Raw genomic sequence first — 16,120 nt, 5'->3', positions numbered from 1 at the left:
AATCTTAGCCCCCCAAAACCAAAAATTTTGATTTTACCCCTAGATACATTTATGAATATAACAGTACAACATTTCTTGAAAAGCCTAGAATATGATATTTCAGGGATATAATAATTAATTGATTAATTAATATCTATTTTTAAGTATATTTTAAATATTTTTGAAGACATTTATTTTATTTTTATTTTTTTATATGGAAGACATTTATGTTTATTTTAGGTTTAAAAATAAATAACAATAATAATATGTTCGAAAACATATATAAAATTATTTATTAAAATAATAAAATATATAACATAAATCTAATAAATGTTATGTACAATAATATGTTTTTACATTAAATTGACCTTGCCAAGGCCGCCTTTGTGCCAAGAAGAAGGGGTTTGGATAATGTAGTCATAGCACAGGAGTTGATTCATATGCTGGATAATATGAAAGGAAAGGTGGGGTTTATGGCAATCAAAATTGACCTTGCCAAGGCATATGATCGTCTTGAGTGGTCATTTATACGTAAAGTGCTTAGAGCATTTCATTTTCCTCATGTTCTCATAGACTTGATCATGAGCTGTGTATCATCTACTAGCACCTCTATATTGTTCAATGGAGGCAAACTTGAGACTTTTATGCCTTCTAGAGGGATTCGCCAAGGCGACCCTCTTTCTCCATACCTATTCATTCTTTGTATGGAGTATCCTAGTTTCTTAATAAATAAGAGCTGCATGGAAAAGAAGTGGACCCCTTTGAAAGCTTTCAAAGATAATGTGGAGATATCTCATTTGTTTTTTGCCAACAACCTCTTGTTCTTTGCTAAAGCTAATCTTGCTGGAGCTAAGGCTATCAAGGGGTGTTGGAAAAATTTTGTGAAGAATCGGGGCAACTTGTGAACCTGGATAAATCTAGAATTTACTTTTCCTCGAATTCTCAGGATGGGGTTAAGGAGAACATCAGTGCCATTCTAAACATTCAAGCTACTTCTTGTCTGGGTAAGTACTTGGGCTTTCCATTAAGATACAAAGGTGTTGGCAGATCCCAATACAATTTCATTGCTGAAAAGATTACTTCTAAACTCTCCGGGTGGAAGGCTAAATTTTTATCTTTTGCTGGGAGGACTGTGTTGGTCAAATATGTAATGATCTCTATCCCTAATTATGTGATACAGGGGGCTGCACTTCCTGTACATATCTATGAAAAAATTGATAAAATTAATAGGGATTTCCTATGGGGCTCCACCATGGAAAACAAAAAAAATTACACCTGGTTGGTTGGAACAAAATCATCAAATCTAAAGATGAGGGTGGGTTAGGCATACAAGCAACTAGGGCAAGGAATATTGCTCTTCTCGCCAAACTAAATTGGCGGCTCTATAAGGAAAAGGATGCATTGTGGGCCAAAGTTATGCTTAATAAATATTGCTCTCATTCTAGAAGACGATCTAAGGATCCGGATAAATTGACATGCTCCTCCATTTGGACTGCTATCAAGGCGGGTTTCAATGTGTTAGAAAAAGGAGTTTGTTGGTATGTGGGAACTAACTCTAAGCTTAATTTTTGGGAGAGTAAATGGGTTAAAGGAGGCATGGTTAGAGAGTTAATTGAGGGCCCTCTTATGAGACATGAGGCTAATTTCACCAATGCTGATATGTTCTAGGTGGGAAGATGGTGTTTTGAAAAAATATCTTTTGATCTTCCTTTTGAAGTTCGGGGAAAAATTATTGCCAACCCGATGCAAATGTATGGGGAAAAAGAAGATACCCTAGCTTGGAAGTATTCTAAAGATGGTGATTTTAGTGCTGCTTCAGCTTATGATTAGGCTAGTGCAGAGGACAAGGGTCTGCAATCTTTTTCGGGTAAATGGCTATGGAAGTTGGATACACCTCCAAGAATTAAGCATTTTATATGGCTGCGTTTCCACCACAGTGTTCCAATTAGGCAGATTCTTAATACCAGGTGCTACCCGCTATGTCAATGCCAAGATGATTCTATTATCCACCTATTGAGGGACTGTCCTTTTGCCTTGAGCTTCTGGAATAAAATTGGAACACCTCAGGCTTGCGCTAATTTTATATAGCTTGACTTGACGGAATGGATTGCACAGAACTGCCTTTGTAATAACCAGATTCAAGCTAACGGGATTCCGTGGATTACTCTTTTTCCATTTGCGCTACGGTGTCTATGGAAGCATAGAAACAGAGTAGTTTTCGACAACTCTGTTAGTAATCCTAACCTCCATGCTGCGTGTATTAATATGGCTAGAGAATATTATTATTGTGTGGGGAAGGGGCAGCAACTAAAGAGACATATTGTTACTCCTATTTGTTGGCGCAAACCTGAACAAGGATGGTTCAAACTTAATTCTGATGGGGCTTCTCAAGGCAACCTGGGAAAGGCTAGGGGTGGAGGTCTCATTCAAGATCACTAGGGGATGTGGATCAAGGGATATACGAGGAGAATAGGTGTGGCATCAAGCTTTGCTGCTGAGTGCTGGGCCTTAATGGACGAGCTGCTATTTGCAATTCAATTGAGGATTAAATATTTAGCTGTTGAACTTGATGCTCTCATTGTTGCTAAACTTGTATTTGACAGTTCAACATCTAATAGATCATACTCCCCTATTCTAAATGATTGCAGGTTCCTCTTGAGACAGTTTCATCGCTTCAAGGTCAGCCATACCTTTAGAGAGGCGAACTGATGTGCTAACTTTCTTGCTCGTGCTGGCTGTTCACTGGATGAGGATTTTGTTGTATTAGATTTACCATCTAGTGATGTATTACTTAATATGTTAAGTTCAGATGCTACTAGTTTGTACTCTTTAAGGCTCACAGCCACGACTTCGCCATTTATGGCTTCTTAGTTTAATATATATATTCCTCTTAACCAAAAAAAAAAAAAAAAATACATTAAATGTATGTGTAGCAATTTGTTTGTTGGATCAATATGTTTCTGTTGCAATTAATTACATGGCCATGTAATATTACATTGATTAAATACCAAAAAAAAAAAGAAAAGGCACTGTATTAAATAAGTTAAATGACACGTGACCATTTCTTATTAAATATCTCATCCACCCCACCTACTAGGGGTGGCAAATGGGTGGGTTTGGGGTGGGCATAATTGGGTTGGGTATATAAAACCCATTTAACTAATTATTTCTAACCCAAATCCAACCTAACCCAATTATTATGGGTAAACCCCAACCAACCCAATTATCAAAATTACCAAAATACCACTAAAGTGAAAATGATCAAAGTACTCTAAAATTTTCAAAAATGGCCAAAATACCCCCAAATTTAAAATTACCAAATTACCCCCAAAGCCCAAAAAATGGCCAAAATACCACCGAAACCTAAAAAATGACCAAAATACCCCCAAAACCTAAAAATGACCAAAATACCCCCGAAACCCAAAAAATTACCAAAATACCCTCGAAACCTAAAATTACTTTGAAAACACAAAAAATGATCAAAATACTCCCAAAACCAAAAAAAAAGACCAAAATACCCCAAAACCTAAAAAATGACCAAAATACCCCCGAAACCCAAAAAATGACCAACATACCCCCAAAACCTGAAAATTACCAAAATACCCTCAAAACTTAAAAAAAAGACCAAAATACACCTAAAACCCAAAAATTTTCCAAAATACCCTAAAAACCTTAAAATGACCAAAATACCCCCAAAACCTAAAAAATGATCAAAATACCCCTAAAATCTAAAAAATACCAAAATAATCACAAAACCTACAAAATGACCAATTACCCCCAGGAATCCAAAAAATGACCAAAATACCCTTGAAACCTAAAAATTACCAAAATACCCCCAAAACCCACAAAATGACCAAAATATAGGATTAGTGGTATGTTGGTAATTTTAGATATTTTGAGGGGTATTTTGGTCGTTTTATAGGTTTAGAGGTATTTTGGTCGTTTTAGGGGTTTCAAGGTATTTTTGGTAATTTTAGAGGTTTCAGGTTGTTTGTGGCCATTTTAGAGGTTTTGGGTTTATTTGGCTCATTTCAAAGGTTTAGGGATATTTTGGTCACTTTATAGGTTTGAGGGTATTTTGGTCATTTTTTAAGTTTCATGGGTATTTTAGTAATTTTTTAGGTTTTGGGGGTATTTTGGTCATTTTATATTTGAAGGGGTATTTTGGTCATTTTTAGGTTTCTAGATTATTTTGATCAATTTTTAGGCTTCTGGGTTATTTTGGCCATTTTTAAGGCTTCGAGGGTATTTTTGTCATTTTATAGGTTTCGGATGTATTTTGGTCATTTTTTAGATTTTGGGGTTATTTTAGTCATTTTTTAGGTTTTAGAGGGATTTTGGTAATTTTTAGGTTTTGGGGGTATTTTGGTCATTTTTTGGATTTCAGGGGTATTTTGGTAATTTTTAGGTTTCGGGGATATTTTGGTAACTTTTTGGGTGTCGAGGGTATTTTGGTCATTTTTTGGGTTTCAAGGGTATTTTGGTCATTTTATGGGTTTCGGGGGTATTTTGGTCATTTTATAGTTTTAGGGGGCTATTTTGGTCATTTTTAGGTTTCTAGATTATTTTGATCAATTTTTAGGTTTCGGGGTTATTTTGGCTATTTTTAAGGTTTCGAGGGTATTTTTGTCATTTTTTAGGTTTTGGAGTTATTTTGGTCATTTTTTAGGCTTTGGGGTATTTTGCCCATTTTTTAGGTTTTAGAGGGATTTTGGTAATTTTTAGGTTTTGGGAGTATTTTGGTCATTTTTAGTTTTTAAGGGTATTTTAGTCATTTTTTGGATTTCAAGGGTATTTTGGTAATTTTTAGGTTTCAGGGGGGTATTTTGGTCATTTTATGGGTTTTAGGGGTATTTTGTTCATTTTTTGGATTTTACGATATTTTGGAAATTTTAGGTTTCGGGGGTATTTTGGTAATTTTTGGGTGTCGATGGTATTTTGGTCATTTTTGGGTTTCAAGGGTATTTTGGTAATTTTTTGGGCTTTTGGGGGTATTTTGGTAATTTTTAGGTTTTTGGGGGGTGTTTTGGTCATTTTTTGGGTTGAGGGGGTATTTTGGTCATTTTGTAGGTTTTGGGGTTATTTTGGTAATTTTTAGGTTTTGGAGGTATTTTTGTCATTTTTTGGGTTTTGGGGATATTTTGGTAATTTTTAGGTTTCAAGGGTATTTTGGTCATTTTTTGGGGTTTGGGGGGTATTTTGGTCATTTTCAGGTTTTGGAGGTATTTTGGTCATTTTGTACGCTTTGGGGTTATTTTGGTAAATTTAGGTTTTGGGGGTATTTTGGTCATTTTTAGGTTTCGAGAGTATTTTAGTCATTTATTGGGGTTCGAGGGTATTTTGGTCATTTTTTTGGGTTTTGGGGGTATTTTAGTAATTTTAAAGTTTGGAGGGGGTATTTTGGTCATTTTGTAGGTTTTGGGTTATTTTGGTAATTTTAAGGTTTTGGGGGTATTTTGGTCTTTTTATAGGTTTTAGGGGTATTTTGGTCATTTTAAGGTTTATGTGTTATTTTGGTCATTTTTTAGGTTGAGGGGGTATTTTGGTAATTTTAGCGGTTTTGGGGCATTGTAGAGTTGGGTGATTTGTAGAAATGATAGTTGGATCATAATTGGGTCAATTGGGTACCCAATTAAAACTCAATAAACATTAATGTTAATTGGGTTTGATTGGCTTAATACCCATTTAACCCAATTAATAATTGGTGGGTTTGGGTCTAATTTAAGTGGGTGAGTTTGGGTTGATTTTGCCACCCATGGCACCTACCAACCGTTCTTCTTTCTTTTTTTTCTTTTTTTTTTTTTAACCAAAGGCGATAAAACCTACTAACAGTTCTTAGCTGTGATATAAGAACATATACAGGGGAAAAAAAATGACGAAGGTTACAAACTCTCCTTCTATCGTCATTATATCCACAATATTTCAAAAATATCAAAGATAAATAATTATATTATCAATAAAATATTTCATATTTAAAAATTTTTGTAGTTGTAAATCATGCTAAAAAAAATAAATTGATAAATCAAATAATAAATAACATTCAAAAACATTAAAAATATATAAATAGCATACCATCTAATAATTAAGTTAAAAATATACGTACTTATATTAATTTTTCAGTAAAAATTTGTAAAAAAACTTTGAAAAAAAAAAGAAAAAAAAAAAACGAGCCGCAACGCAAACAAAAGAGGACTACCGGCATGGAGGGTCTCAGTCAACGGTAGAGTGCTTGCTGAATTCGAAGATTCCTTGTTTTCTTTCTTTCCCTCTCTCTCTTTTCTTAGTCTAGTGTTAAAGATGTGTCGCCACTGTATCCAGAATAAAAAAATAATAGTAAATTTTTTTTGCTAGGTGTTTATTCAACGCATTTGTACCCGTATGGGTTATGCCGTCACAGTGGAGACAATGGAGAAAATTTGAGTCTGGTCCATCAGTGTGGGGCATTGCTACTTGCTTGCTTTGATGAAATGTAGATATTGGGGAGATTGCGGATGAAACTTGAAAATCTTTTTTGGAACTGGATAATGAACATAATTCTCTTTTGGTTGGTACTGGATAATGAACATAATTCTGAGCTTTTGATGAACATTAATCACAATGTAATTTGGAGGATGTGGAAAGAACAGTGGATTCTTCATTCGCCACCTTATTTTGGGCCAGGTAGAGGAGTTTGAAAAGCCGACATTATAGGTTTGGCTACTAAAAACACGACGAAATTGATATCTTGTTAAATTGTTGAGTTTGATTCCTCTTCTTCATTTCATGAAAGGGACAAATATTTAAACAGTTGTGTTAAATTTAACTTGAAGAGTGCTGGAATAATTGGGCATAGTTACCCATCTAGAAATTTCAAATTTGAGTTTTAGCAATAGCTAAGCTATAAAGAATTATAAGTCTAAGACCTTCTAGTTGATTTATTAACGCTTTACGAAATGAGCAGTGCTTTTGATTGTGTAGCCTATAATTTGCTCTTTTTAGTTTTTATTTCGCTTTAGATTAAGTTGCTAATATCTTTATTTATTTTTATTTTTATTTTGTGATGTTACAGAGTGAAACTTGGAAAATTTGTTTGTTTATTCAATTTCTGTTTTTGATGAATCAGGTGAGATATTATTGATAAGCTCAATACAACAAAATGCACTGTAGATATTATTGCATCGCACACTACTTAAAACAAAGAGGATCTGAAATTTTCCCTCTGTAAATTATCAGTACCCCACTTGAGAACTTCATGCCATGAACACGCTAATTTGTGAACTGTGAACAAATGCATAAGATTGCACCAAATTCTAGGAGTGAGAGAATACCCGACGGAAAAAATGATCACAAGTTTCAGTAAAGTTTTTATAGAATAAGCACACGAGATATCACCCTCATATCCCATTTATTAAGAAGCCAATAAGCAATCTGTCCTAAAAGGAAAGCCAACTGATAAAAGAGTGTTGGTGTTGTATTACATTACCCTCTTGAGTCCTGATCATTCTATGTTCTGTTAAGGGCTTCGAAATGAATATTTTATTGCTGTGTGGGCTGACTACTGTATTGACTAATCTTGTAAAAATTCATGAGAAAACAGGTCCAAAAACAAAAGTTGCCAGTGGGGTAATGGTGGTCTAGTTGTGGTATTCATTCTGTTTTACTGAACTTATTATAAAGGGTTGATAAAACTAAACCATAAATTAAATTGACATCGGTTATTGCTTGTGTCTTTTATATGTTTATACCCCAAACCATTTGCTCATTGGAATTAATGGGCCATGGGTACCAGTTCTAGTTTTTTCCTTAACTAGTATGTACATTCAAATATAATGATTGGGTGTATATATATTCTCAATTTTTTATGCATCTTTTAAAATTTTTCATATTGTTTTGGCTCACATTTGACATGTTATGATATACTTTATATGAATCTTAGCAAACAGTCGTAGGTTTGCACTTCAGGTGTTTGATGAAATGCTTATGCAAATGTACTTCAAGATTGTATGTACTAACAAGATCTCTGTCTGACACATATTTGTAGGAGTTCAGGTAATCTTATTAGAGTCACCATGTTATTTTGTTTTGTCCTATATATAAAGATGCAAAGGCTCTGCACGTTAATTTTTCTATATTATGCCAAAGAAATATAAAAATTCAACATGATTGAACTCATGCAAGGAATTCTTATTATTTGTTTTCACAAAGAATGCAATCATAAGCCTACACACAATACATGCCCAACATTCACTTTGAGTTTTGGATTTTTTATATATCATGTGTTCGTGCAGACGAATAAATTTGCTGTTCTGTGCTGACTTATTTGCTTATCTTTCAGGACTTATTGTTTCAGTGATGTTGCAGATGTTGGAGGTATGATTGACTAGATATTAAAACACCATGATTGTGGGATGGCCAAGACTTTTGACACCGACACACCCTTCTCAAATTATGCAGAACCTGAAAAACCCATTAGCAGCACTCCAAATATTCAAGGAAGCCAAATATAAGAAACTCAATTACGGTCATAATTGTCCAGTCTATGCCACCATTATTGGCATCCTAGGAAATGCAGGACGGATTTGTGAGATGAAAGAAGATTCGTGTGAATGCAAAGGTTCAGTCTTTGATAATGCTATCAAAACCTATGCGCTAGCTGGGCTGCTAGATGAACAGTCTCTCTTTTAAAAGCATTCCCCAGTTCAACCGCATGAATAGGACAGAATCTTTCAATACCCTGTTGCAGATATTGGTCAATGAATCTGAACTTGAAGCCGCTTAACCCTTGTTCTTATAGAGCTCTTATGGGTGGGAAGTGAAGTCTCAGATTCGGTTCTTGAACTTGCTCATGGATGCTCTGTGCCAGAGGGGTTGTTCTGATCTTGGATTGCAAGTCTTCCTAGAGATGAATTATCAATTTTTCTATCCAAAGAAGGAAAGCTATCGGATTCTAACGAAAGGGTTGTGTGAAGATGGGAGGTTGAATGAGGCCGCCCATTTGTTGTATTCAATGTTTTGGAGGATCTCTCAGAAGGGTAGTGGTGTGGATATTGTAGTCTATAGAGCCTTGTTATATGCTTTATGTGATAATCGGCAAGTTGAAAGGGTCGTATAAATTCTTGGTAAATTTTAAGCAAGGGGCTGAAGGCTCCTAAACGATGTTTCCACCATCTTTATCTCATTCAGTGTGGTACTGGTGAAGATATTGAAGGCACCAAGTGCTTGATTAATGAAGCTTTGATCAGAGGTGGGATTCCCAGTTTGGTTAGTTATAGTGCTGTGGTTCTTGATCTTTACAATGAAGGTAAGATTAGTGAGGCTAACAAAGTTATCATTCGAATGCAAGGAAGAAGATTTAGGCCAACATACTTAACTTATGAAGCCAAGGTTGCAGCGTTGTGTAGGGAAGGGAATGTTGATGCAGCAGTGAAGGTAATTGAAGAAGAAATGGGGGGACATTGTGTACCAAATGTTAGGGCATATACTCTTGTGCTGAAAGGATTGTGTAATGAGAGGAAATCGGTCCTAGCTGTAGGGTATTTGAAGGATATAGCTAAGAAGTTGGGTTGCAATGCAGACAAGGAAACTTACAGCATTTTAATCAATATTTTATGTCATGAAAGGAGATATCTTGAAGCAGGTCAAGATTTTCAGGATATGTTAATCAAATCACACTGGCCTAGTGTTGATACTTATAATATAATTATCATGGGTCTTTGCTTCATGGGCAGGCAATATGAAGCTGTTTTGTGGTTGGAAGAGATGATTAGCCAGGGAATGAGGCCAGAACTTTCTGTATGGAAACTGTTGGTAGCATCTATATGTTCAAACATGGCTGACACTGAGGTATGCTCTCAGACATTTAATTAGTATATTAGATTCTGGTTGTTCATGTTGGAGAAATGATAATGATGTAACCATTTTTATATTCGTATTTTTCTTTCTCAGTTGCATGGTATCTGAACATAATGAGAAAGATCGCCAGTCTGGAGATACACAATCAGAAATTTTCATTTTCCATTAAAAGAATTTGTCACACTGATAACCATTTTAGGCTGCAACTATTCTCACATGAAGCATATGGCCCTATACAAGGAGCGCAAAATATTGTAAGGAAGCCTCTAGCTGGGTCTAGGCATATTTTAGACAAATTTGACAGAGAAAATTGTAAAATAAAGTTCTCAATTAAAATGTGCACAAGTCTTCAAACTCTTTGGAAGAAATGGGATTTATCCAATGCTAGAGGTCTTAGGATTTGATTATCTTCCATTGCATCACTATAATAATATTAATAATAACAACAATAATGATGGTGATGATAATTAAAAAAATATATACATGGGGATTGTAGATTTGAGCAATCCGTAAAGTTAGAGTCAATGACCATATCATTGGAGCATGAAACCTTGGCAAAAGAAACAAAATAGGCTAAAATGCCTTTGATTCTAAATTGGTCATTTGAGTTATTTTGGTTGTTAACCAACTAAAATGTTAAAATAGAGGTAAAACACTATTGCATCAAACCCATTGATTCCCTTTTCATTTTTATCCCTCTTTGATCCCTCTGAAACCCATTTTTCATGGTAATCTCAGCATTCCACAAATGAGATTTGAAAAAAAAAAAAATGATGATTTCAATGGGTGGGCGAGGAAAGTAAGCTGAAATTTGAATATTTAAGGACAATTTGAAAATTTCAAAACCCAAATTAAGAAAATTACAATATTTGTAGTTTAGAGAGAAAGAGCTTGATTGTTGGAGTAATAGTAAATATTCTTGGGCTTGACTTGCGTCCAGTGCAGGGAGTACTGCATGAAAGAGAGAACTATGTCACAGTATTGTTATAATAATTTTTTTTGACAACATATATATATATATATTTATATATTAAGTGGAAATCAGGAAATGTATTTGTCAGTGTTCAAAAGCAGATTGAACTTAAATTTGAAAAAAAAAAAAAAATACAGATAATATTTTCCAGGTTTATCAAACTAAGACTGCTGCCTTTTTGCAGTGACCTTTTCTTCACAGCCCTGAGAAAGCTTTGCTACGGCTCCTTCACTGCCGACCTCAGTAAGTATGTTTATTAATGATTATTGACTTTTTTTGGTTCTTTCTTTTCATAATTTATATGTGATTTAGAAAGTGTTATTTTGCATATGAATTTACTGCTTTATGAAATAAGGAGTACTTTTGATTTTGTAAGTTACGATTTGCTCTTTTTATGTTGCTTTTGATTAAATCTTGTACTATTGTATTGTTGTTGTTGTTGTTAAATCTTTGTCTCATACAATGTGAAACTTTGGAATTCATTTGTTTTTGTTTATGCAACTGTGCTTTGTTGTAGTGCAAGGATTAATTACACTTCTACTTTTAGTTTGCTTATTTATGATTTACTATTTTTGTCCTTTTATTTTTTAATCTCAAATCTCAATAAGTAAGTTTTGGCACCTAAGGGAAGTGAGCTCCGTTTCCTGAGGTTCCATATTTTTCTCATAGGAGTTGGGAAAGCATGTTTAAAGATTGTTTAAATTTCTATAGATATAGTTTCGGTAACCATGGCTAACTTTTTACAAATTTATTCTCTTTATATTGTAATTAATTATTGTGTGACCTCCTGTTGAACCCCAGTCAAATCTTAAAACCCTTTACCTTTACATATTTCTGTTTGCTCTGGTGTTTAAAATATTGACAGCTTAGCTTGTGTGGGTAAAAGAATTGGCTTCTGAGCTTCTATAGCATATAGATTCATCCGTTATCTCTTTGCTTCTCTTCTTTTTGTCCAGTTCTTAAGAGGAAAAATAGTAAGAAAGAGTAGAGACCCAAATGCCAAGTCAAGCAGGAGGAAATTAAATCATATCTAAAAAGGACGTACCTAGTGCTGATAAGTATGTAGCCATGCCCCCAAATTCTTTTTTATTTTGGAGAGGTTGATTCTTGTAAATCGTATTAGAAAAGGAGAAGATAAAACAAGAGAGATTAAAGATGGAAGTTTTGGAAGAGTAAAATGAGCCAAGATATCTCGTGTATCTAAAATTTTGGATACAATTTGTTTTTCAGAGTAATTGTTACTGTACATTTTCCATAATTATTTCAGAGAATATTACTGGATAACTTGTGCTTTAAACTTGAATGAAAGTTAGCAATTATCATAATAGAGCCTTATATATACTCTTGGAAGGCTTATGTCTTAATCAAGATTATTCAAACTGACACATGCAATTATGTTTAAATCTGAGATGAGAAGTAAAAGGTATGGACATTGTGGCAGGGGGAAAATTATGCTGGTGTTGAATTACATTACTCTCATCTTCCATGTGTTCTGTTAAGGCCTCTAAATGAATACTTAATCGAAAAAAGCGGTGCCTTAGTTTTTCTTCTGTCTAATCTCATAATTTGACATTCACTTTTGCTTCTTTCTTATATATGTGTGTATATGCCACATCTTTTGCTCATTTCTTATATTTTAGTTTCGCATTGCTTTCCCTATACTCTGGCGTGTCTATCTTTACTCTGTGAGTCTGTGACATGAAATGCTGTGTGATATATGATGTACTTTCTCAAGTTGATCATTTTAGCAAATTCTACTCCAAATCTCAAGCCTAAAGTCAAATTCAACTTCTGCTTCAATGTAATATATGTACACACAGATTAACCAAGGTGCAGAAGAGGACAAGAAACCTTTGATTGTAACCTCGGCCTCTGACCTCTTTTGCTCGGTCGGTTGCTCAATTAGCTACATCTTACAGAGAAAAGTGTCGAATTCAAGGCTCCAACGTCCATGGAGAAATTCCCTCAAACACTGCAGGTATTAGCAATTGCATGTTAAGTTCAACCTTTGTCTTAACGCAAGATGTAACTTTTTATTTTCATGTGCTATCTGCTTGAAGTGTCTTGGCTTTTGGGAAATAGTATAGGAGTGGTTTCCAAAAAATTAATTTTTTTTAATTATTTAAAATAAAAAAGGGACAGTTTTTGAAATGTTTTGGTAGGACATGACATTAATCCAAACTTTAGGGAATGTTTTTGTATTTTATCCTTCAAGATGCTCTATTCTATTCTACTTATCAAAGGAAAAAAAAAAAAAAAAAAAAAAAAAAAAGAAGGCTCGATCCTGTTCTATTATTCACCTCACCCTAAAAGGAAAAAGGGTAAACTATTCCAACCTTCATTGAGGTTTCACGAAATGATACACATCCCCAAATGCTTCACTAAATGACACTCCCACCTTTGAAGTTTTATAATGCAACTGATAATTGCAGTCTCTCTCACATTGTCACTCTCATGCAATAGAATATTTCATTAGGAAAGTAAATGTGAGAGGAGATAAACTTATTTGTTGCATTTATAAAACCTTTGGGTGGGATTTTCATCTCCTATAACATTTGAAGGAGTGTAATTTTGTGAACCTCATGGGAGGTCAGTGTAATTAGGTCAAAGAAAAACTCACAAGTTGTTTTTCTTCTTCCCTCTTGCTAAAGACTCTTCTCTTATGACACCTAAGGAGAGGCCTTCATCATCTTCAATCCCTAAAACCTCCAGTTATGCTAGAACCAAACGATCATCCTTCACTCCTGTTGAAACACATAAGACGGTTGTCCCCCAAGCTGGAGAGATCACAATTGAATGAAACCTTGTGATAACTTTGAGAACCAACATCTTTAAACACATGAAGGACCAACACAATGAAGGTTCTTCGAAGAAAGTTTTCAGATAAATTTTGATTGGGTCCCACATTTGTTGATGAAAAACATTCACACAATCCTTATTCCTTAAAACCTTTAATTTCACTTACTACAACCGAAATGCTTAGGGGGAAAAATACAAATGAAATTTAATCAAGATGAATAATAATAATAAAAAAGACGGATGTAGTCCAATCAAGATTATTATAAATTTATAATACAATCCGAAGACACAAATTTATAGTCATGTACCGAATTGTGGTGCTCTTGAAACATTAAAAAGTCGACACTTTGAATTACGTAGACAACCACAAACAGTTCCCAATTGGCATCATTGTCCATTAATTAGAAGATTCTATGTTTACTCGGCTTAAAAAGAAACCCAGACCAGGATGTAGAGTGCATGATATCAGCCCAAAGTTGATAATGTAGCAAAACGAACGCAATAATTGGGACAAAAGCGGAAGCAATTATCCCAGTAGGAAGCCACGGCATTTCACTTTTAAAGACCAAAAAGCAGGTTGCACTGAAGGCTACCACCATGCCTACTATAGAGATGAAGAGGGCGGTGAGTCCCCACACCAACTTTGATGGTAATGACAGGAGGAAATCCATTTGCGTGAAACGTGATGTGAGAATTGACAAGAACACCAATATTGAAGTCGAAGACGATAACAGTGCTATTGCATCAAACATGAAAAACACCCTAAACCAAATACTTTTCAAAAGAATAGGAGTGCCTGTCTCTTGATTGCTACCACCCGGTACAGTGAAAGCTGCAGCAAAAACCACAGTGGTAATCAGTGTTGCCACAAGCATGCAATAGTTAGCTGTATCCTTCATCCACTTTTCACCATCTCTCCGTAGATTTTCATGTTACATTGTGAATAAATCCCACGGTGTTAGGTTATCAGAGTTCCTTGTCTTCTGGAATGAAGGCAGCGCAATCATTTCTAGCCCCTACAGTTTTGGAGGTGTAAATTCATAAGTGTAACCACAAGAAAAGGAAACTAAAATATAATACATACTAACACCCACCTTAAACCACAGTAACTCCCGTTGCATTTGAAGAGCTGCTCCTGATACGATATTTAGTCGATTTAACGGAGCCAAATATCCAGCTAAGTGCATCACGTTCTCCTTTTTACCCTCGATAACATTGGTTAGAATTATTTCCTTGACAGCAACGGTCTCATATAATAGATTGAAGACACTCTCTTGCCGATTTATAACAGCAATGTGAAATAAACTTCGACCGTCTTTGTCTGTTGTCCATATGATAATAGGATAAGAGCGGATAAGTATATTAAGAAATTCACTATTCCCAAATTCAGCAGCATTATAAAGTAAAGCGCGAACATCGTCCAACTTGTCTCTGTCTTCGAATAGTTGAACCTCTTTCGAGACTATTTCAACCAATTCATGGACTAATGCCTGCATAGAAGTTTTGTTCTGGATACCTTTGAACCCTGGAATTTGGGAGAAAAAATAAATTCAAAATTCATTTAGTCAAAAAGAAATATTAATTATATAATCTAAAAACACAGTGTTGGAACAAATATTGGTGAGCTTTCCTCAGTTGCAATCCAAAACACTTAGCACAACAATCAAAGAAAGTGACTCACACTTACAAAGTATGTTAATAACCCGTTTTAATTGAAGAAGAGTATAGCAGAGTAGAGTAGAGTTCACTATTTCTCTCATAATTTTAAAAACCGGAACAAACAAAGAACCAAAAAAAAAAAAAAAAAACTGATTATCGATTTTGTGGTCTGACTAGGGTCAGACCGATGATTCGATCCAAGACGTCATAAATAATTTAGTTAAATTATAAAAATAAATAAGAAGCCATTTTATATAACTAATAAGCTAATAGTAGTAAATATGTTTAGTTAAAAATATATAAAAAATTTTAAAATGATTTAAGTAAGCTTTTAGATCTTATATTTACAAAATAAAAATACTAAATTATAACCAAAGACTTATTTAGTATATGAATTAATTAATTATATATAATATATTAATATTTAGTTAATATATAATTATTATAATTATTTGGTTATTTAATTCATAACTATATATAAATTTATGCTCATTTTCGTGTTTTTATATTAATGAAATGAGATGATACTGTTTTTTTTTTTTTTTTTTTTTTTTTTTTTTAAGAAAAAGAAATGTCTTGATCGCTCATGACTAATGGAAAAAAAATTTACTACCTTGCATGCCAACAACGTGGCACCACACGGAACACACACATTGAATGGATTTTTCTTTTTCTTTTTTTAAAAGTCTATACCAATAGAAAACTGAAACGTGGCACACCATTAAAACCCCACTTCTTCTATGCTATCCCTCTATTTTGGCATTTGCATTTCAGTTTCTTCAAATATTATTATTTTTTTTTTTTTTTTTTTTTTTTTTTTTTTTTTTTTTTTTTTTTTTATTATGAGAAGTGCGTCACTTTATTGAAAACAAATTAGCA

General features: G+C 34.1%; 1 pseudogene; it reads left to right on the top strand.

Moving 5' to 3' along the window:
• Positions 1-7,093: 7,093 nt before the first annotated feature.
• On the top strand, positions 7,094-12,984 carry LOC126707352 (pentatricopeptide repeat-containing protein At1g05600-like; annotated as a pseudogene).
• Positions 12,985-16,120: the final 3,136 nt, after the last annotated feature.

This window comes from Quercus robur, chromosome 11, assembly GCF_932294415.1.
Source record: "Quercus robur chromosome 11, dhQueRobu3.1, whole genome shotgun sequence".
Taxonomy (NCBI): Eukaryota; Viridiplantae; Streptophyta; class Magnoliopsida; order Fagales; family Fagaceae; genus Quercus; species Quercus robur.
The sequence above is the reverse complement of the archived record's forward strand: the minus strand, read 5'-3'. Positions and strand labels throughout refer to the sequence as shown.